At 38.1% G+C, this 22,952-nt stretch overlaps 1 protein-coding gene across 5 annotated transcripts in view; it reads right to left on the bottom strand.

The window, feature by feature from the left end:
- Nucleotides 1–22,952, bottom strand: part of TAB2 (TGF-beta activated kinase 1 (MAP3K7) binding protein 2) — a 61,662-nt gene that overhangs the window by 35,420 nt on the left and 3,290 nt on the right. For 4 of the 5 annotated variants that reach the window (XM_070417496.1, XM_070417495.1, XM_070417492.1 and 1 more), the window contains exon 2: nucleotides 4,543–4,691. The exons of the other annotated variant lie outside the window; for it this stretch is intronic. The gene's annotated coding sequence lies outside the window, so the exon portion shown is untranslated. The remainder of the gene's footprint in view (nucleotides 1–4,542; nucleotides 4,692–22,952) is intronic. 5 annotated transcript variants of the gene reach the window in all.

The following is a 22,952-nucleotide window of genomic DNA, read 5'->3' on the forward strand; positions in this document are numbered from 1 at the left end:
TGGCTAATGTTGAAGTAAAGGGACTGAGACTAAGGAGAAAGTGGGATGAAAGATGAGGCTGAAGAAGAGGGTTAGGCAGGGTTACATTATAGAAGATCTAACTTCCCTTCTTTGCACCATGCATGCTACATCCCATAAGTCAGCAAAAACAGCATGCCTCTCACTTTCTTGATTCAGATAATTTATCTCTGAAGTTCCAGGACCTGCCTGGTTCTATGACATTCTACCAAGTCCCATAGGTAGGCATGCATTCATTCAGCAATATCCACTCTGTGCCATGAAGAGGTGTATAAGCTGCAATGAAGTCAAGAGAAGGAAATGCCTAAACTCAGGAATTAAAGACAGGCAGGAGAAACTTCACAAAGAATGCAGTACTTGAGCTTAACCACGAAAAATCTACATATATAAAAGCCTAAGTGACTGTTGCAACGGAAACAACCAAACGGACGATCTAACAGGCTGTGTGGGGCGACCAGGCCGGAAGGGGGGTTAGTGAGGGCCGACCAAACGACTGAGCAGCGGGCTGCGTGGGCGACCAGGCCAGCAGTAAGGGCAGTTGGGGGTGACCAGGCTGGCAGGGGGGTGGGCAGTAAGAGGTGACCAAGCCAGTGGGGGAGGGAGGGCAGTTAGGGGCGATCAGGTGATCAGGCGAGCAGGCGAGCCAGTGGTCCTGGATTGTGAGAGGGATGTCCGACTGCCAGTTTAGGCCTGATCTCCAGGCAGTCGGACAGCCCCCGAGGGGTCCCAGATTAGAGAGGGTGCAGGCTGGGCAGTCCCTGCCCCCCACCCCCACCCCCAAAATTTCATGCACTGGGCCTTTAGTAAATAATAAAAGTCTTGCAGGATATCACTGGTGACTGTATTGGGGGGAAAACCATGATAGAACATGATAAATTTGAGGAATTATGGCTGTAATGCAGCTGAGAAGTGAGATGAAGATGAAAAGGTGAGAAATTTTCAGTGAAAATATACAGTTTTCAGATAATGTAAAATATACATATAAGAAAATTCTACTAGTCTGGAACTTTCTCATAGATATGACCCACTTTTTAGTTCACCATTTCTGGGATCCATTCCACAAACATTGCCTACTATATGCTATGCAATGTGCTCTTATTATGCAAAAATGAATAAAATAGTCCATGCTTTTGAGAAGATTATAATCTAGATTTCAGATTTATACTGGACTTCTCACAGCACATCTGTTATATCATTTTATCCTCCCCACATATAGAGCAGAGAAGACAATTGTTATACCATAGCTTTTTAAACTGAAGAGAATCACGGAAAGACATATTAACAGATATATTTAGTTTCAACGGAGTCAGTAGCAGATCAACTGTGGTGTCACTACCCACTGTTACTACAATCAGTTGTGAGTTGAGTTGAATGAAATTAGTTGCTAGTAATAAAGTACCAGAGTTCTACCTCTCTATCTATATAAATTAAAGCATCTAATCTAGACAAACACAGGTATTCAAAGAGGAGCATACAAGGACGACCATCTCAGTGTGTATTAACAACCTGAATGTTCAATGAGGAATGAATAAGTAAATCATTGTATAGCAATACTAAGGAATACCATGCAACCGTTTTTAAAAAGTGGAGTAAGATATCCAGATAATTATATGGAAAGACTTGTAAGACATTACCAAATGAAAAAAAGATGCAAAACCCATGTATTATAGATTTGTGTGTTTTTTTTAAAAAGATACAAAAAAGAGAAATTTTAAACAGATATTTTATATGTATGTATAGGAAAGGTTCTGAAAGGATATCACTAATTATTTGGAAGAGAGAGCTGGGTAAAGGACTCATGATAGAAGATGGTCCAAGGAGGTTTAGTCATCTTTGCTATGTTTTCATTCTTCATAAGAATATATATGCATGTATTATTTGTATAATTAGTCATAAACAATTGAGATAATTAGAGAATATTTTCCTTATAAAATTATTTCCTATATATTTTCACATAACGTAACTTGTATTCTGATACATGGGTAGGAGACTAATAATGGAATGAGTTATTAGAAAGTACCTGTACTTAGCCAACTATATGTAATTTTAAATACTTAAAGGACTATGTTATCTATGTTGAAACTGTTACTGATATAGCTGTTAACAGCTGCAACAATTATCAATTTTTGGGATGCTTGACAGATGAGATCTACAGTTATGTTTTAATTAAATTAATGTAATTTATTCAAGACTACCTCTATGTTTAGTCTTGTACCTTATAATCAATCCACTGGTTAAAAAAAATAAAAAAGGCCTGGTTTATCTCTCTCTTTTTTTACCCTAAGGTTAACTCAACATGAACTAATATGCAGCCCTCAAACTAAGTAACAGGGGTGGGAAACATCCAGTTTTGCAAAATCATTTGGTCTGGCCCTGCCAAGACATTAGAGGTGAGTTAATTAAATGTTTGACCAAATATAAACGGCTAATTTTTAAGTAGACAATTTTATATAGCCTGCGAATGATGTTATAAATATCCACATGGCCCTCGGCAGAAAAAAGATCCCCCACCCTTAGTTTAAATGTTTAAAAGAAAGAGGTAAGGGGTAGTAGAAAAATAAGTTTATTGTTACTATCTTAAGAGTCTCCCAATAAACACAACTCTCATAGGATTTATCACACATAAATGTGGACAAGAACAATGTTCTGAGCTTATAATTACTAGTCCTGTGCTAAATGGTTAACACATATTATTCTTCACAATATTCCTGAAGTAAGATTAAATGAGAAACTGCACATAAAACTCTTCCACAATCCCTGACATATAATAATAAATGTTGCCCTTTATTAGGTATTACTACTGCCTAATCTTTAACTTTATCAAGCAACCCTTGCTCTGCCACATTCAGTTTTTCAAAAGAGTCATTGATTTAAATACACCAGGGCTAAAATATCTTGAATGGATTCCATTATCTACTGAATTAAATCAAACTCCTTCACTTGACTTTGGAAAGCATGTATAGCATAGCTCCATCTCCCATCATATCATCCTGTACCCCACTATTCTCTAGGCACAATGGATTGTTCACAATTTCTAGATCATAGTACTTACTTTCATTTCCATAAATTAGAAATACTCTTTCCACTCTCTCTGAAGAATTCTATCTATCCTTCAAGGCTCAGTAGAAACATTACCTTCCCTTTATAAAATATTGATTCTCTCTGGTACTTTCAAGTACATTGTTTATACCTCTATTATGATACTTAAAAAAAAATTACTCTCTATAAAATCAATGAAAGTAAGGTTTATTCATTTTGACATCTTTACTGTGTCTAGCACAGTGCTTTAAACACAACTTGCATTCAGTAATATAGATTTGTTTTACCATTACTGATAGCCCCAGTGATAACTAATAAGACTTGAAATTCAGATGCAATTCCCTCTACAATTTCTCCTTTAATTCATATAACAGTGGTAATGTTCCTATAATTCTAGTAGTAGCTCCCTTTCCAGTCTTAATTCAACACTCATATTAAATTTTTTTCGAAACAAATTTTACCAAACAAATAATATGGCACATAATCAGTGACCTAATGCTGACTAGATTGGCTAACATTAAATTAATTATACATTAACAACGTAGGAATATAAGGAAAGCACAAGCTAGAATATTAGTATCATCTCTTACGATAGCAATTGGAATATTCCTCTGTTCAATATTGGTAATCTCTAACCTATCTGAATTGACCTTTAAAATCAAAAGATATGTATGGTTATCTTTTTTTAGTAAATAAAATCACCTTTTATGGATTAATTCTGTTTCTAAATCTGTACAAATTGGTAAAAGCAATAAAGGTCCTTAAAAGCTAACTGACCTCAACCCTCAAAATATTCATAAATTTTCTCTTGGTTAAAATCTAAGGCAGCAGGAAACCTCAGTTTTAATTTTGTTGCTAAAATTCCAACTACTTTCTAGCCTGGTTTCTTTTGCACACTCAAGAAAAAAATATAGCAAATATTAGTTATATACTTACATTTAAAATAATTAACTTCTTCAGGTAATGGTTCTATAATACATTATTTGGTTGTATGTCCAGAAGTCTTACTTATGACTTCCAGTTACTGAAGAATATGTTTACTCTTTACCTAAAGATATTTTAGAAATGGTTGAGAAACGCAGGATGGAGAACTAGTTCATTTACTTAATTCCCTATATTACTTATACTATATGTGAACCCCTGAGAGGAAGACAGTTCTATTATGGTTAATGCTTACTCTTTAATGAAGACCAGATTACGTTCTGTACATTTATAGGGCTTAACTCAATAGTATTTCAAATTTATTTTTCTTAAATCATTTCTGGATTAGTTTGCTGCCACTAGCAAACAGTTCAATTAGGAATATTCAGGCAAAAGGTATGTTAAGGTCAATACTAGCTGCAAGTTACCTAGATGTTAGGGAGGCTACTATATTTTAAAGCAAGAAGACCACAAATTTTGAAAGTAAAGTTTTGGTTATTATAGATTTCATCGTAAGGCAGTTACATAGGCTAAGCTTGACTGGTGCCATTGACTTTAGCATACCTGGAAATAGAAAAATTCAAATTGTAGCTGTTCTTGGTTGGCTCACTGCCATTTTTGCAGCTTACAAATTTTTAATTAAGTAACTGCAGTGAGCTCATCTCTACTGGATACTTCTTTTCCAGGGCAGGTCCAGGAACGGGGTCTGGAGCCTTGAAAGCAGAAGAGAAACTAGAGTAAACTAGAGGTAGGCAGAACAAGAAACGTGACCAGATAACATTATGAGATCTAACAGCAGTGAGGTAGTTCCCAATGTCTCTCACATAAAATATTTCAAAGTGGAAAGAGGGTCTCTTAAATTACAAGTTATCAGAAGATGCTATTTACATTAGCTGTCATTATTTTTATCTACCCAATTCTATTCTGGACTCCCGATTCTAGAAATTGAAATAGTAGCTTTTATGAAATCTCTAGTGGCTTTCAGCAATAGACTGTCCAACATTAGACCACAGAGTATAACAGAAAGAGAAAAACAATAAACCCAATTTCAATGGTAAAACTTTCCAAAGTCCTCATTTTCAGGTCATTTTGTTTTTCTCTTTTGCTTGCTATCTTATTTACAATGGTCTTCTAACTGTTCCCCTAATTTCCTAAAATCAATTCTCAGAGGTTTCTTTAAAAAATGCTTTAGATACATCCAAGCAGTAAATTTAATTTCAAGTTCTAATAAAAAATAACAAACTTGGTAATTCTTAAAGAGGGAGGCAAAGAATAGCTTATAGTGACTCTGCATCATGTTGGAAATTCTTTTTTCCATAACCAAATTAGATTCAATTATTTTAAAAAGTTTTTGTTAGGTCCATATTAAAAAACAACAACCATACAACTACAAAGGTTACAGAAATGGTAGGATATGAAAAGTGGTAGATTGGTGTACTAATTAGATCACTAAGGCCTGCAAATAATGTCCTTATACTTGGCAGGCTAGCACCCTAAGGAGTTTTTCCAAGAAACCAATCCCACAGCAGTCAAAATAAATTGAATTCTCTGCTGCTGCCAAATGATGGCTGCTGGTGAGAATTGTAACAGGACCAAAAAAAAAAAAAAAAGTGAAGACAAGGATTCAAATAACTTTTTGCATTCTTGGTAACTAGCAATACAACAAAGCAAAATAGAGTAAAAGTAGTTTTTAAGAAAAATGCAAATTTTCCATCACTGTGATGGCATATTGTTGGTTAAAAAAAAAAAAAAAAAGTCTGGGAGGGATAGATCTAGCCTTGGACAAAAACTCTCTGCAGAAGATTCCTTTCTATGAAATGGGATACCACTGCCCACCTCACTGGATTGCCATGAGAATTCGCTAAAGTCTATAAAGCACCTAAAAACTTGGCATATATTAGGTATTCAATACATTTTTTGTTCTAAACATGGATATACTTAAGTGTTCATTTTCATAAATGCTAAAGCAACAGCTGTGTAACCAGCTTTAGTTTTAAATAAATCATCTGCATCACATCCTAAGAGATATAACTCATTTTTCATCATTGCTTGCAGAACTACAAGGTAAATTTGTGTGAGAGTTCAATTCTGAGAGTTAATGATGAATAAAAATATAAGAATTTACATCTAGGATATAAAGAGAATTAGTGGCAAACAAAAAGACATGCAATTCTTCTCCAAGTAAAGTAGAAAATACTTTTGTCAATACCCTTTTTAAGGTTACACAGTGCTTTTTAAAAAACAAAAGAATCAATAAATGATATAACTTAAGTCTTTAAGTCAGAAAATGCCTTAAGGGCGAAGAAAACCCTTACATTTGTGCAATAATTTTCCTCTTACTGACGGAACAGTGGTTTCCACACAAAATTATTATTTACCAAATATGGCTCAAAGATCAGATTACACCTTTCCTGGCATTACTAAGCAATAGAGCAAGTATCACAGCCACAGGAATAAAGAAAAACTTGAAAGTCCTTCTAAATGTATTTACTGCTGCAACTTTATTTCAAAATAGTTTTTCTTTATATATTTTAATTGATTTCAGAGAGGAAGGAAGAGGGAGAGAGAGAAACATCAATGTTGAGAGAGAATCATTGATTGGCTGCCTCTTGCACATCCCACACTGGCGATCGAGCTGCAACCCAGGCCTGTGCCCTGACCTCCAGCTAGGCTCAAAGTAGTTTGTAGAAGTTAACTTGAAAAGTGTCTTATTCAAAATAGACTGCAATTTACTTAGAGATAAGATTAAATAAGTCTGTGCATTCTCCAGAAGGCCAAAAAAAAAAAAAAGTATTTTAAGAACGAGAATCCCCATTAACCTATATGGATAGATGTTCACTTTAAAGGTCATAAAAGCAACAACAAAAAGAAACACACAAAAAACCCTCCCCTTTAGATTAATTAGGTTTCATACTGAAATCTCATTACAGTAATATTTCAGTTGATTCTTTTGGCTTTTCCACTCATATAATGTCACTTATAAATAATGAATTTGCCTCCTTCTTTTCAAATAATTACACCTATTTTGTTTTTTTTTGGTCTAATTACATTGGCCAGCGTTCCCAAGACAATGTTACATAATACTAATGCTGGCCACACCTTTTTTGATTCATGGCTTTTTAAAAGGAATTTTGTACTTCACTAAATAATAAAATAGGAATTCTAGTTTTTTACCATAAAAAATGCTGACTTCTGGTCTGAGATATATAAAATCTTAAGTACATTAATTTATTCTTGTTTCACTAAGGATTCCTATCAGAAGTAAACATTTATTTCTCCCTTTTTGGTTCCTTAGTCATCCCCCCCTCCTTCTCACCTAATAATATAATTTAATTTGATTTATTCTTATATTCCTAGGGTGAATCCGATTACAGTATTATTCTGCTAATGTAATGCTAAATTCCATTTGATAGTTTTATTAAGCATTTTTTTGCAACAACTTTTGTGAGATTGGTGTATAGTCTTTTGGGCTCATATTTTATAACTAGAGGCCTGGTGCACAAAAATCATGCACTCGGGGGGTGGGGGGAAGGATCCTCAGCCCGGACTGTGCCCTCTCACAGTCCGGGAGCCCACGTGGGGAGCGGGCCTAAGCTGTCAGTAGGACATCCTTAGTGCTGCCGCGGAGGCAGGAGAGGCTCCCACCACCACCGCTGCTGCGCTCACCAGCTGTGTACCCGACTTCTGGCTGAGTGGCACTCCCCCTGTGGGAGCACTCTTACCACCAGGGGTCAGCTCCTGTGTTGTGTGTCTGCCTCCTGGTGGCAAGTGTGCATCATAGCGACCTGTCGTTCTGCTGTTCGGTTGATTTGCATATTAGCCTTTTATTATAAAGGACTAGAGGCCCGGTGCACAAAAATTTGTGCACTCGGGGGCGGGGGTCCCCCCCAGCCCGGCCTGTGCCCTTTCGCAGTCTGGGACCCCTCAGGAGATAACGACCTGCTGGCTTAGGCCTGCTCCTGGGTGGCAGAGGGCACACCCAATCCCTAGGTGCAGCCCCTGGTCAGGCTCAGAGCAGGGCCGATTGGGGAGTTGGGGCGCCGCCCCGTCACACTCAAGGCAGGGTTGATGGGGAGGTTGCGGCGCCACCCCCTGTCACGCACAGGGCAGGGCCCATCAGGGGTGTTGGGGCTCTGTACCCTGTCACGCACAGAACAGGGCTGATCAGGGGGTTGAGGAGCTCCCCCTTGTCACACACAGAGCAGGGCAGATCAGGGGGTTGGGGCGCTGCACCCTGTCACACTCAGGGCAGGGCCAATGGAGAGGTTATGGCTCTACCCTGTCACACACAGAGCAAGGCCCGTGGAGGGGGGTTGGGGCGCCACCCTCTATCACCCACAGAGCAGGGCCGATCAGGGGGTTGGGGCGCTGCCACTGTCACACTCGGGGCAGGGCCGATGGAGAGGTTATGGCTCTACCTTGTCACACACAGAGCAGGGCCCATGGGGGGGGGGGAGGTTGGGGCGCCGCACCCTGTCAAACACAGAGCCGCAGGGCAATCAGGGGATTGGGGAGCTCCCCCCTATCAGGCACAGAGCAGGGCAGATAGGGAGGTTGTGGCCCCGCCCACTGTAACACACAGAGCTGCAGGGTGATCAGGGGGTTTGGGCGCTGCCCCGTCACGCTGATCCCGGTGCCGGGAGCCTCGCTGCTCCGCTGCTCCGGTGCCGGGAGGCATATTACCCTTTTACTATATAGAATAGAGGCATGGTGCATGGGTGGGGGCTGGCTGGTTTGCCCTGAAGGGTGTCCTGGATCAGGGTGGGGGTTCCCACTGGGGTGCCTGGCCAGTCTGGGTGAGGGGCTGAGGGCTGTTTTCCTGGTGGCGAGTGACTGAAGCTTCCAACCGCTCCTTCTTCTTTTTTTTTTTTTTTATTCTGGGCCAGCTTTAGCTCTGAGGCCTCGCCGCTGAAAACATGGATAAAATGTTGCTAAAGCCCGGCTGAATGAAAGCCGGTTTCTGGGGTTTTGTTTATCTTCTTATTTGCAACATAGTACATAGTTGCTTAGAGTTGTAGCTCAGAGGCCGGCAAGTGAGGCGGGGAACGTTGGAGTCCGCAGCAAGCAAGCCTCATGCTCGCTTCCAGCTGCCTGGCTGCCGGCCGCCATCTTGGCTGACAGTTAATTTGCATATACTCACTGATTAGCCAATGGAAAGGGTAGCGGTCGTACGCTAATTACCATGTTTCTCTTTTATTAGTGTAGATATATACAATATGTTAAAACTAAATATTTTGAATTCTAAAAAACAGCTGTCCTCTGGATTTTGGATATGGTATTGTGGATCTGTGCATTATTATTCCAACAATACTAATTTAGGCACCCTATTCCTTTCTGATAGTTTCCCTTACACTCCATGCATTTCAGCCCCACTATTTACCACCGAGTCCTGTAAGTCCTTCTTTCTAAACACCTCTTGGAATAGTCAAGTCTACTTCACCCCTACTGCTACCACCCTATCCCAGTCATCCAACATCTAAATGACCCGACCACAGCTTACCTCCCTGCCCGCAAGGACTTTCCACTTGACCTATCAAGTACTGTTTAGCAGAGTAAGAAATGCCCCTACATAACCGCTTTAAATATTTTACTCCTTTGAACAAGAAATTAATAAGCTGGAAGAGATACACAGTAAGAGGGTAACAAAAGTGATTGTGGGATTATAGACAATTTTTTTTTACCTTGAAATCTTAGCTTATCTATCGTTGTGAGCTAAAAAGAGGTCTTCCCTCTTTTTAAAAACTTAATAAAATTTAAAAATGTTCTAAATTAACATTTATTTCATAATTAAAACAAATGAAAAATTCACTAGGCTTCTCATCTGCTTAGCACTTCAACTAAAACTTACTGACATGTTTTCCTAACCATCCCCAGTTTGGTTCCATTAGATCTGGTGTCATGGACCCCTAAGCCAGTCTGGAGAAAGCTACATATTTCCACTCAGAATGATTTTAAATGCATAATATACAGAATATATGATTACAAAGAAAGATAATTTTAGTGAAATTCAGCAGAAGGTGGTGATATTGACCTTGGGAATATTGGAAAAGAGGCTAGGCAGGAAGAGAGTAGACATGCAGACCAAGAACTTACTAAAAAGGGGTCAGAAAGGTTAGATAAAACGCAGAAAAGAATGGGATCAAGAGAGACAAATGAAAAAAGGCTTAAAATAATTATTATATCCTTCAAAAAAATAAAAAGCTAGAACTGTCTTATGACCCAGCAATTCCACTTCTGGGCATTTATTTTTAAAATATATTTTTATTAATTTCAGAGAGGGAGAGAGAGAGAGAAATATCAATGATGAGCGAGATGCACTGATCAGCTGCCTCCTGCATACCCACACTGGGGATCAAGTCCGCAACCCGGGCATATGCCCTGACAGGGAATCAAATTGTGATCTCCTGGTTCATAGGTTGATGCTCAACCACTGAATCATGCCGGTCAGGCTCTGGGTATTTATCCAAAGAAACCTGAAACACTAATTCAAATGAGTATGTGTTCACTGCAGTGTTATTTACAATAGCCAAGATTTGGAAGCAGCCCAAGTGTCCATCAGTAGATGAGTGGATAAAACAGCTATGGTACATTTACATAATAAAATACTACTCGGCAGTAAAAGGAATAAAATTTTACCCTTTGTGACAGCATAGATCAGTGGTTCTCAACCTTGGCTGCACATTAGAATCACCTGGGAATCTTTTTAAAATCCTCATTTCTGGGCCTCATCCTCAGGAAATTCTGTTTCTTTGTTACTAATGTTGTGGCCCCACCCCACAACAAAGAAACAGAATGAAATCAGGATTTTAAAAAGATTCCCAGGTGATTCTAACGTGCAGCCAAGGTTGAGAACCACTGGCATAGATGGACCTGGGGAACGTTATGCTAAGTGAAATAAGCCAGTCAGAGAAAGACAAGTACCATATGATTTCACTCATATGTGGAATCTAATGAACAAAAGGAACTAACAAGCAAAATAGAAACAGACTCATAGACACAGAGAACAGATTCATAGTTTATTCCACAGGGAGCAGCCAGGATGAATCTTTAAAAAGAAAAGATACCATCAGTTAACAGTTTAAAGACGAAAAGCCATATGATCATCATATCAATTAAAGCAGAAAAGGCATTTGACAAAATTCAGTCCTCAGTCATGATATAAATTCTTAAGCTAGGAATAGCTTGTCAACCTAATAAAAAGAATCTGCAAAAAACCCTACAGCTAACATATATTTAATGGTGAAAGACTGAGTGCATTTCCTGTAAGATCAGGAACAAGACAAGCTCGTTTGATTTCACCACTCCTATGACACATAGTACTGGAAATACTAGCCAGAGAAGTAAGGCAAGAAAAGGAAATAAAAGGCACATAGAAGGGAAAACACTGTCTCTATTCACAGACACATTAGAAAATGTACGGAATCAATAAAAAAACCTCCTAGAATAGTTTAGTTTAGCAAGGTCTCAGGTTACAGGGTCAACTCACAGAAATCAACCATACTGCTATAAACTGGCAATGAATAACTGAAAAACAAAATTAAAAACACAGCAGTACTTACAATTGCTTCAAAAAAATGTTTCTAGGTGTAAATCTTAAAAGATCTCCTATATATAAGGAGAGATATACTGTGTTAATGGATTAAAAAACAAAATAAAAATGTTAATTTCCCAGGTGAACTATGGTTTTAGTGCAGTTCCTACCAAAACCCCAGCAGGATTATTTTGTAGATTCAAAACTTTACATGTTAAGGAGGTGGAACAGCTAAAACAATTCTGAATAAGGAGTATTAAGTTAGAGGAATTTCACTACCTGATTTTAAGACTTACTACACAGCTACAGTAAACAAGACAGTAATTCCTGATAGAAGGATAGCCTCAAAGATCAATGGAACAGAACAGAGAATTCAGAAATAGATTCTCACAAGTACAGTCATCTGATTTTTGACAAAGGTGCAAATGCAATTCAATGGAGGAAGGATAACTTTTTAAAACTGATTATTAGAGAGGAGAGGGAGAGGGAAAGAGGGAGAGGGGGAGAGAGAGAGAGGGAGAGAGAGACATTGATGTGAAAGCGAAACACTGAGTGGCTGCTTCCTGCATTCCGCCTACCAGGGATGGAGCCTGCAAGCTGGGCATGTGTCCTGACTGGGAAACAAACCAGCAACCTTTTGGTACACAGGACGATGGCCAATGAACTGTGCCACACTGGCCAGTACATGGAGAAAGAATATTTTTTTCAACAGATGGTGTAGAAACAACTGGACATCCATAGACAAAAAATAAACTTCAATCTAAACTTCACACTTTTATATAAAAACTAGAGGCCCGGTGCACAAAATCTGTGCACAGGTAGGGTCCCCAGGCTTGGCTGGTGATCAGGGCTGATCTGGGCCTTCCTTCCCCTGGCTGCCAGTCGGGGCCTTCCTTCATTCCGCACTGCACCCTGGTGGTCAGCCCACGTCATACTGAGCGGTAGAACTCCTGAGGAGACAATCTGCATATTAGCCTTTTATTATAAGGATTAAGTAAAAATGATTACAGAATTATGTATGCAAGATATAAAGCTTTTAGAAGAAAACAGAAGAAAGTTTTGGGATCTGAGGATAAGCAAAGAATTCACAGATTTGACAACAATGGAACAATCCATTAAAGAAAAAGTGGATAAATTAGACTTCATCAAAATTATTTTTTTTGTTTGCTCTGCAAAAGCCACTGTTAAGAGGAAGATAAGCTGCAGACCATGAGAAAATATTTACAAATCACATACTCAAAAAAGGATTTGTATCCAGAATATGTAAAGAACTCACTAATTTCAACAAGAAATCAATAATCCCATTAGAATATGAGCAAAAGACTTGAACAGACATTCACCAAAAAGGACATATAGATAGCAAAGTGCATGAATATATGCTCAACATCATTAGCCATTAGGGAAATGCAAATTAATGGTACAATGAGATGTCACTACATACCTATTAGAATCACTGAAATAAAAAATAAATACTAAATGCTGGCAAGGATGTGGAGAAACTGAATCTCACGTATATTGTTGGTGGGAATGTAAAATGATGCAGCTGCTCTGGAAAAGTGGTAGCTTCTTATAAAGTAAAACATATACTTATCACACAACCCATCAATTGCACTCCTGGGAACTTACTCTAGAGAGATAAAAATGTATTTTCACATAAAAACCTGTACAAAACTATTTACAGCAGTTTTATTTTTATCACTCCAAACTGGAAACAGAAAAGTCCTTCAGTCAGTCAATGGTTAAAAAAATTGTAGTACAGTCATACAATGGTATACTTCTTAGCATTAAAATGAAAGGAACTACTGAAACACACAACATATTGGATGGATTTTAAGGAAATAATGCTGAGTGAAATAAACCAATGATAACATAATGTATAATTCCATTTATATAACACTCTCCAAGTACTAAAATTAAAGTGATAGAGAACAGATCAGTGATTGCCAGAGGTTAAGGTTGTGGGAAAGGTCTGACTATATATAGATGGTCCCTGACTTACCATAGTTCAACTTAACCATGGTGCAAAAGCAATGCACATTCAGTAGAAATGAACTTCAAATTTTGAATTTTGATCTTTTCTCGTGCTAGTGATATTCAGTAGATTACTCTCTGTGATGCTGTTCAGTGGCAGCGAGCTGCAGCTCTCCATCAGCCCCAAGAACACCAGGGTAAGCAACCAATGTTCTACAGTGTTGTGTGTTGCCAGCATTTTGGACATTGTGTTTTGTTTTCACATACCATCATGTCTACAAAATGCCTGTATCTTTGACTCTTGCTTCTGATAAGAAGAGGAAGGCAATTACTCTTGAAATGAACCTCAAGAAAGTTGCCCAACTGTAGGTTAATGTAACGTGTTCTAAGCTCGTTTAGACCAAGCTTTGATGTTGGTAGCTTAGGCGTGATGGGTTGTGTGTACTACATTTTCGACTTAACGGTATTTTCAACTTATGATGGGTTTATTGGAACATAACCCGATCCTATGTCGAGGAACATCTATATAGAGATAACACAAAGAAATGTCTTTGTGGTGATGAGTATCTCTAGTTCTATATCCTGACTGTGATGGTTACGTAAACCTATACACATGATAAATGATATAGAACTATACATATACAATGACCAAAAAATAAATCATGTTATAAGTGAGGGCAAAAGGCTGAAAACTCTTCAGTGGCTTCCTATCTCATCCTGAATAAAATCTAAAGTCCTTACTACAATCTAAAGATGCTACATGAAAAGCACATACCCAAATGTCATCTTCCCTTCTCCCTCTGTCTTAGCTCCAACTACACAGGCCTTCTTGCTCTTCGAACATTTCAAGCATGCTCCCACCTACAGGCCTCTGCATTTGTTTTTGCCTCCATTTGGAAAACCTTCCCTTGATCACTTCAAGTATTTGCTCAAATCTTATCTAATCAGAAGTTTTCCCCATCTCACACCATAAAAAGTGATGTCTTCTTCCTCTCTCTCCCTCCAAAGAAACCTTAAAATCAGCAAACAGAACTCAAACATCTTCCTCACCTGTTACTGTCCCCTGGTATGTTCTTGTATTGGTGAATGGAAGTACTCAAGCTAGGGCATGTGCAATCCTTACCTTGTTTTACTTAATACTCAGTTTCGGCTTCTCAATTCATCAGCTACTCTTTTACTTAATCACAGACCTAATTCAGCTCCTTATCAACTCTCAAATATCTGTCTCTCTCCCACAAATGGCTCTTTTCTAAAACTAGAGGCCCAGTGCACGAATTCGTGCACCGGTGGGGTCCCTCGGCCTGACCTGTGCCCTCTTGCAATCCAGGACTCCTCGGGAGATGTCGGACCGCCAGTTTTGGCCCAATCCCCACAGGCCAGGCCGAGGGACCACACCGGTGTGTGAATCCATGCCCTGGGCCTCTAGTATGCATATAAGATCTTTGGTTAATCTCTTCCTGCCCTCCCTCCTCCCCCCTAAGATTCATCAGTCTGTTCCATGTTCCCGTGTCTGTGCTTTGAGCGTCTGCCCCCTGGTGGTCAGTGTGCATCATAAGTACTGGTCGAACGGTCGCTTAGGCTTATATATATATATAGATATTCTCTACAATGCAGCCAGAGAAATCTTTCTAGAATATGAATTTACACACTTGCCTTCCATCATTTACAGGATGAAGTCAAATCTACTTTATAAAGCATGTAAGTACCTTCATACTCTGCTTCCTTAATTTTTCACCTCACTTCCTATTAACCCAGTGCTAGTGCCTAATGCACTGTGGAACTACTCAGTTACTGGATACATGTGGACTTTCCTCTCTCTCCATCTTTTGTGCATGCTGTTCTCTCTGACTGAAATGGCTTTTCTTCTCCCAACTTGTACTTCTATTTGACACGCATTTAGATTAAGTGTCACTTTTCCTCTGAAGATTTCCTTCTCATATCCCTTTATCCCTCACTGAGCCAGACATCCTATAGATTCCTGAAGTGTTCTATGTTTAACCCTGTCACTGCATTTGTTACAGCAAAGCATACTATTTTGCATGTCTATTGAGGGCAAGAACTGTATTCATCTCTCCATCCTTATCACCTAGCAAAGTACCTGGCACAGAGCAGGAACTCAAAACCACTGGATTAGTGAATTAGATGGACTAATAAATGCAGAGATGAGATATAGTGAAAGAATGAGTCAGGCAAGATTTCTTGGGTTAGCCACCTATTTTGCATAGGTGTGTCAAAGAAGGCATATGAAACAAACTCTATGGAGTTTCTTGCTAGTCTTTTGATCATGTGATATCCTATAAAAGTTGAAGTACTAATCCTGTGGGTTGGCTTGGCTAAGATCACAAGTTCAATTTTCCCATGAACCAGTTACCTTCCCCCCAAAGTACTTATTGTTCCACTTGCAGAGCTTCAGAAACTGCTCTAAACAGTCATCCTGTAAATTCATGCCACTGTTCATGAGGGGAAAATCTCATGAAGAGAATGAGGATGTCTCATGCAGGCCAACCAATCACCTCAGCTAGAAAAATCTCAAAGAAAAAGCCTGAAAGAAAAAGCAAGGTCAACCAATACATGCCAATATATTTTTATATGTAAAAAAGCAGAATCATCTATGTGGAAACAGGAATTTTTTGAAACCCCCGTTTCCAAGTTTATCTTTCCATTTCTTTAGAAAATTATCATAAAGTGGCAAACAGTACTTAGTCAAGTACAGTTCAGGCACATGTTAGTCAAAAGGTAAACAGCAAGTTACACTCAATGCAATTAAATAACAAGCATCAGGAAATTTAGCACTATATCCCAATGAATGTAAACATGGACACAGAAAAGAGTATTGTTGACATAACAGAAAAAATATTAATTAGCAACTTAAAACAGAAAAAGTACAATGTTATTTTATACAGATAAAGTGGCACAAGTTTATAGTACGTTTAACTCATATTTGAAGTGTTTTCAAAATCTGATCCATGCCAATTTTCTAGTGCTTTTCATACAAAAGAATTATAGGTTGTAGACTACTTCCAAATTGAAAATGTGGGTTTTTTTTCACAGGAATGGATAAGAAAAATAAAAAGAATTAATAATAATTTGCATGTTTATTTTGTGATTAAAAAAATAACAGTGATGTTTTATTTATTTTATCCTTGGTCTAAAGAGTTCCAGCAAATTAAACAGTATAGAAATTATTTCTTTTTCATTCTATTTGTTGAGGAAAAATGAATTAAACAAGTATCCTGAAAAAAAACAACAACACTCCAATGAAATTACTTCCCATTATTTAAGTTACATATATCTAATGTAACTAGAACTAGAATTCACCTTGTCCTATTTGAAAGATTGGATTTCTAAAAATTAAGCTTTATTAAATAGAAGGTGCTCAAAAATGAAGCTAATATAAATTACAGTGAAGAAAAGCTGTAGCACAGGTTACCACAGGGTATATTTTTTACATTTTGACTAGTACTTATTGATGTCTACCTACTAGGTTCCAGATAGGTACTGTACTAGCTGACATAAGAAATACAGATAATGTAGTTAAAACTACCAGGCAGAGTAGGTGTTACTATACACATGTATTTTTTCTAAAGAAAAGTCCTAGGTTCAAAGAGTTTGAATGATTAACTTAAAACCTCATAGCTATAGTTCTCAATAGAATTCATTTGAACTTTGGTTCATCATACTTTAAAACCCAGATCTTAATTATTACACTTCACTGACTCCCAACATGGTAAAATTAAGGTATTTAAAGGGGTGGAGGTCGACAAGCTGACAGAGACCAACTCAAAAGCCAGTATTTTCCTTAGTTGCTAAGAAAATTAAAATCAGGTAGGTTCCCTTCTACTCCTATCTCTCCAGTTCATATCAGAATTATTGTTCTTGTTAATTTCTCTGACTAAACAAAACTTGCGTGTGAGAACCATGCTTTGCAAGGTCAAGATGCTGATTCCAAATTTTTTTTTTATATTGGCAAGTATTTTCTCTCGTAGGGAATGGAAAATCTTTCCATCAATTACTATTGGCTCTATACTGATGAAACAAGCAATATCCTTGGCCTGCCTGAATGGTAATTTGATAGGAAACAAACTTGTGATGTGCTTAATTCTGCTAATATTAAAAAGGTTAACATTAAGATATTAAAGGTCAAAAGAAATTTTCCTTAATATAAATGTTAGAGTAAAACTTTAAGGTAAAATTCAAAATAATAGTATTATTTAATAATTCAGATGAAAGTATAGTTAGTAAACCTGGGAATAAGTAGAATTTACTAATTGAATATTACTTTCACACACTTTGTTGTTGTTGCAATAATTCATTCTCCCAGAACCTATCTGTCTTCTGCGCCAAGCAGGCAAGTTAAATGGACAGAATTACCCCCCAGAAACTTTCAAGTTTTTAATGGTAGCACTAATTCCTGTAATATACCCAGAAATGTGGCATTGCTTTTGACCTACTGTTTTAGCAAGGTTGAGGGTGGGGGACTGGTTACAGGGATCACACATTTTCTTTTTTTTTTTTAATTGTCTGAAGTTTTACATATGTCTCCTTTTCCCCCAATTGACCACCCCCCCTCCCCAGCCATTCCCACCCCGGGCAAGCCCCCACCACACATTTTCTTTAATGTATTAGTTCTTTTGAATTATTTTACTAATAACAATCAGCATTTATGTATTTCCACCATAATCTCTGTTAAGTTCTACATATCTTATTACTCTTGCTTCTCCTGCCTCTCTCTACAGGACCTTTCCTAATTTATTATTTGGCTTCTGTGACTTGTACTAGGACTGTTATTGTTTTTCTTCTTTTTTAAAAATATATTTTATTGATTTTTTACAGAGAGAAAGGGAGAGGGACAGAGAGTTAGAAACATTGATGAGAGAGAAATATCAATTCAGCTGCCTCCTGCACACTCCCCACAGGGGATGTGCCCGCAACCAAGGTACATGCCCTTGACCGGAATCGAACCTGGGACCTTTCAGTCCACAGGCCGATGCTCTATCCACTGAGCCAAACCAGTCAGGGCTTGCTTTTCTTCTTAAGTAAAACAAGAATGCCATTTTCTTTAACAAAATACTACAAATTCTTAAAATGCCATCCGTTACCTATGCTGTACCTGTTTGTGGATAAATGAGACTTTCTTTCTGAAGCCACTCAAACTAATACTAAGCAGTAGTATCCTTTTCCAGTGGGAGGCTGTTACAGTTCAAAACAAGCAAACAACTCACAAGAGCATCAAAATACTTAATTGTATGTTTTTCTATCTCACTTGTAAAAGAGTATTGTGTCACATCAAATTTGAATAGAAAACAATTTGTCCTATACACGTTTGTGGCTACTTCTTTAAAGCCAGGGAGTATCCTATGTAAGAAAAGCCTAGCTACGAAGTGGTAGAACGACCAGAACGACCGGTTGACCAGTCACTATGACGTGCACTGACGACCAGGAAGCAGACGCTCAACCCAGGAGATGCCCCCTGGTGGTCAGTGCGCTCCCACAGTTGGAGCGCAGCTCGGCTGACTGGGATGAGCAGCTGCTCCCGCAGAGGGAGCAGCCACTCAGAGGGCAGGTCCACAGCTGCTCAACTGACCAGGATGAGCGGCGGCGCTCCCACAGCTGGCCGATCCCCGTAGGCCATGCCCCCCACCAGTGCACGAATCCCGTGCACCAGGCCTCTAGTCATTTGTATAAATGACTAAAGGTCTTACAGCTTAAGGGAAGTATTAAGTTTTAGGAAAGCTAAAATTATTATTCATTAGGCAGGGGATAACTTGCCACAGAACAGGAAAAGCTGACTGGTGCTAAGATTTAAACATCTAAAAAATGGGTTACTGTTAAAATAGGGTAAGGTGGGATGTTTTCCCTTTTCTGTGAAAACACATCATAATATAATAAAACTAGTGACCCAGTGCATGGATTTGTGAGCATTGAAAGGAAATTAATTAGAAGGTGACCGGTGGGGCAGGCTTGGTGAGAAAGGTCAGACATGCCCTGGAGCCAACCTCCCTTGGTCCCTCCCCTCTCCAGTGTCTATGGAGTGAGTGGGATCACTCCAGCAGGTGGGGTCCCTCAGCCTGGCCTGCAGGCATCAGGCTGAAACCGGCTCTCCTCCAACATCCCCCTAGAGGTCCCGGAGTGTGAGAGGGCATTCTGCAAAGTTGCTGTCATTCAGTTGCAAACGCAAATGTGCAGTAAACCAGACTCAGGGACGATAGTGCCCCAGCAACAACATAACCCAGGCTGAAGGTGGAATTGCGTGGCTCTGCGAGGAATCGGGCTCCCTCTGCTCTCGTTTCGGGGTGCATCACCTGAAAACCACTGCTGCCAAGTCACTGCAGCTAGGCAGCTCCTGCATTTAGTGTCTGCCCCCTGGTGGTCAGTGCGTGTCAAAGCGACCAGCTGGAGGGTGGGAGGGACACTTAGCATATTAGCCTTTTATATATATATATATATAAAAGAAGATGACTGAGCCCAGCTGGTGTGTCTCAGTGATTGAGTGTCCACCCATGAACCAGGGTTCGATTCCTGGTCAGGGGACATGCCCTGGTTTTGGGCTCCATCCCCCATGGGCGGTGTGGGAGACAGCCAAGCCAATGATTCTTTCTCATCATTGATGTTTCTCTCTCTCTGAAATCAAAAGTATATATGTATATGTATATGTATATGTGTGTGTGTGTGTGTGTGTGTGTATGTATATGTATATATATAAAAGTGACTGAGCTACTTAATTTATAAAGCCGGTATAAACCTAGTTTTATTGAAACTGCCTTGAAGAGATAGATAAAACTGTCTTTTAGCAACTAAGAGCATATAATTATGCATGATTTTTTCAACTCTCCTTTTAAAAACTGCTATTCACTTTAATTTCAACAACTCACAGAAAATAAATTAACAAATACTAATCTAGCTGCAAATAACTGATTTCTTCTTTTCAATTTCTAGGATATTTTTCAAATTTTTGGCTAGATTTAAAAAATGGCATTCAGAAGTCTTTGCATGACATCTTAGTCTGTGCTTAAAATTTGAGATTCAAAGACATGTTTAGACCACACACTTTTCAGACTCAGAAGGTGCTTACTACCAAAGAAAAACTATCAATAAGAACCATTTGACATTTAACACACAGCTTGACTATAGGCCAGGCACTGAAGATATGGTGAAGTCAAGATGAAAGGAAAATCAAACATGGTCTGTCCTGGAGAAATTCAATTTTGTGATTGCCTAATAAAAAAATGAAAAAACAATTGCAGTTTGATTGCCTATTCCACTCTTTCCTCAAGAAACTCATTCACATTATTTTATCTTTGTAAAAGTTGTAAATTCTTTGCATTACCTCTCTTCACACAATAAAGGAGTAATAAATATGACAATAGCAAACATTTATTGAATATTTACAATATGCCAGGCACTGTTTTACACCTTTTACAAGTTTTTCCATGAATTGGAATCTTACACAATATTTATATCTACTTGTCAAAATGCTGACACCTAGCTCATCAACCTATATAAGATGTATCACAATGTTTCTTCACCAGAAAAAGGAAGAGAGCAAGTTTACTCCTGATAACATGTTGACTAGCTAACATGTATATATAGACTCCCCAGAAAGTACTAGTGACTTTAAGTTACAGTTGCATTTTAGTTAACCTTATATACTATCAGGCAAGACTGCTTTAGTTGTTCAAATCAAATGTACATTAAACAATGTCCCACACAGTACTATGAGAATTTGGAAGAGTCACCAACTTCAACTATTTTTATAGAACTCCAGGTAGGCAGCATACAAAAAAGTTGCAATTTACTGAGCCCCTTCTATAACAGGTGATTTACATAAAATGTATAATTTATCTTCACAACAACCTTACAGATATTATAAGTCATTTTACAGAAAAGAAAACAAGCTCAGAGAAGCTAAGTAAGACATTATTATTTGTCCCAAATCACAAAACTAATAGGTGGCTATCAGGATAATAAATTCAAATTTTCTACTGAGTCAGAAAGCAGATTTCTGAAGTACTAACAATAGGAAATAGATATTAATTGAAACTGTAACTCTTAAGTAGAAACATAATTGTGTTCCCAAGTTATAAAGTGCATTTTTAGTCAAAGAAAACATTTATGTATAGGACAGTTTTTGAAAGCAAGGATATCCATTACATAGGAGATATATATATATATATAATTGATTTCAGAGAGGAAGGGAGAGAGAGACAGAAATATCAATGATGAAGAGAGAATCACTGATCAGCTGACTCCTATATGCCCCCACTGGGGACTGAGTCTGCAACCTAGGCATGTAGCCTGACTGGAAATCGAACCCTGACCTCCTGGTTCATTGGTCCATGCTCAACCACTGGGTATACCGGCTGGGCCATTACACAATTTTTAAAAGAACAAATAGGCTATATCCATTCCCCAAACCCTTTTTCTGTTTTATTTTTCTCCACAATACTTTTTTCTCCCAGACACACTATATTTTACTTATGTATGCCTTCCACTACTAAAATGTAAACTATATGAGGACAGAAATTTTGTCAATTAATATCCATTGCTGCATTTCTAGCATCTCAAAGGTCCTTGGCACATAGTAAGTGCTCAATAAATATTTGTGAAATAAATGAAAGCTGGCTACCCAATAGGCATTCAGTGGGCATTAGTTTCTCTTTCTTTTATTTTGTAGGAAACACTAAAAAGGTTAACATTAAGATACTAAAGGTTAAAAGAAATTTACCACTCCCTTAATACCAAATTTTGAACTGGAATAGATAATTAGGAATATAATAAAATTTCTTATTGAAGTTTTACATTAAGAATAATAGGCAAGTTAGAAATACACATTCAGCAAAGCCTCATTTAGCAAGCATTGTCAGGAAATAAGAGGGTCTACATAAATAATTTCAAATGAATGCATTTTAAGTGCCAAAACTTTAATCAATTTTCATAGGGAATATATATCCACGATTTCATTTTGTGGCAATTCTGACTTGGATATCTTTCTGAACCATCAACTTGTTAGCAGTGCTTTTAACAGTAGCTCACTCGTTTTCTGAGGATTAAAAAACTAGAAACTAAGCATATTCTGAAATGAGTCAAAAATCCAAATGAAAAGTCTAAGCGAAAAGCATAACTTTAATGTAGCTGGCTAGAAGTAGTAAGTACTTACTACTAAAAATATTATTTTAAGGGATAGAATACTTAGAAGACAAAGACAGCCATTCTTAATCTATCAAGATAATCAAGTGTAGTGGCTAACTAAAGAGAATGTAAAAAGTATATTCAATACATACTAGCCTAAGAGTAAACTTACTCAGGCTCTTCAGCTTTCTGATGAAGCAAGTATCCTTGATTTTTTAGGATCAGAATCATTGATGAAATATTAAAATACAGTAAGTATTTTGGAAATATGAGCCAGAGGTAAATAAGTATGAATATACATATATTCAAATTTCACTCAATGTATTGCCCCCAAATCCCTACC

The sequence above is a fragment of the Myotis yumanensis genome, unplaced genomic scaffold (assembly GCF_028538775.1).
Source record: "Myotis yumanensis isolate MYYU_CA2020_CCGP unplaced genomic scaffold, mMyoYum1.0.hap1 SCAF_6, whole genome shotgun sequence".
NCBI lineage: Eukaryota > Metazoa > Chordata > Mammalia > Chiroptera > Vespertilionidae > Myotis > Myotis yumanensis.